Source organism: Nycticebus coucang, chromosome 3 (assembly GCF_027406575.1).
Source record: "Nycticebus coucang isolate mNycCou1 chromosome 3, mNycCou1.pri, whole genome shotgun sequence".
NCBI classification, from domain to species: Eukaryota; Metazoa; Chordata; class Mammalia; order Primates; family Lorisidae; genus Nycticebus; species Nycticebus coucang.
Window position 1 is genome coordinate 111,732,364 of NC_069782.1, and position 1,362 is coordinate 111,733,725.

The 1,362-nt window shown below is 40.2% G+C and overlaps 1 pseudogene; it reads left to right on the forward strand.

Annotated features, from left to right (window-relative positions):
- The first annotated feature begins 849 nt into the window (after window positions 1-849).
- On the forward strand, window positions 850-1,136 carry LOC128581427 (non-histone chromosomal protein HMG-14-like; annotated as a pseudogene).
- Window positions 1,137-1,362: the final 226 nt, after the last annotated feature.

Sequence of the window (1,362 nt, forward strand, 5' to 3'; positions counted from 1 at the left end):
ATTTTCAAAATGGCTGAAAAAGTATAAATAAACAATTATTTAAATTTGTCCCATCCCTTTATATTTTTTCTTTTGTAGTTGAGATTTTATTGCTCATGTTGAACATCAGTCCAGACATTTCAATTTGTACACAATTCTTGACATACGTACCCAAATCTAAGAAGCCTTTTATTGTACTTCTTTTTCAAACAGTTATTCCAGTGACTTTCCAGATTAAAATTTGGAGGCAAATTTTCCTTAAGAGGATATCAAGTATGAGTATCTTCCAATGTTGATAAGCTGTTTTATGAGTCCCACCAATTCACACTTTATTACCATATACGCTACATACTCAAAGTTTCAGTTCTTCACAGCACAGTAACAAAGTTATTAGGAAAATAGGATTGCCACGACCACAGATGTTACATAGTCTATGCAATTCTGACAGGAAGAGCCATCATCACGGGAGTGGTTCTCTTTAGGAAACAATTCTACTAAAAAACAACATGGAAAGATAAGTAATTTAAAATGTTCAAGACATTACATGCAGGACAGGGACTCCACCTTGTCATTTAGTAGGCTTTGTATTACAGGATGTAAAACTAACCGCCATCTACGGGATGTTAAGCTCACACCATGACAGGCAGTGCCTCTTCATAATTCAGCATCCCACACTATCTTCTGGTTGTACCAAAAAATAAACAATCAGTGAATTATTTCACCTCTTGGAAAAAAAAAAAAAAGCATTTACACCTAAAAAATGGTATGAGGTAGGAGCCCTTCCTCCTGAAAAATGCTCGTTGGCAGCTCAGCTTCACTAGGGCTCGCGGGCCCCGCTGCACCTGCCCAGCCCCGCCCGCCGCCGCCGAGATGCAGGAGGGGCAGGTCAGCGCGGAAGGAGGAGCCCGGGAGGAGAGCGCCCAATGGTCAGCTAAGCCTGCTAACGCGAACCGTGGAAACCAAGCTCGAAAGGCAACAGCAAAAGATAAATCTTCAGACAATAAAGTGCAACCAAAGGGAAAAGGGGAACAAAGGGAAAGCAGGCTGAAGCGGCTAACCAAGAAAAAGAAGATTTACCTGCAGAAAATGGAGAAACTGAAACTTATTAGAGTCCAGCCGCTGATGAAGCAGGAGAGCAAGAAGCAAAGTCTAATTAATATTATATACCATGTCTCAACAGTGGTCTCTGTCTCCCTTCTTGTTCAAGCCAGAGGAATATTTTATCAACTATGTTGTAAATGCAAGTTGTTTAGTAGCCATCCTTTACTTTAAACAATAATTGCACTGTTCTTTAAGGTTTCTTTTTCCCTGCTGCATGTTGGAGTGAAGAATGACTGAGACAAAATTCAGAGTACCTCTTATCTTTTTGGAAACCTCCAAGTA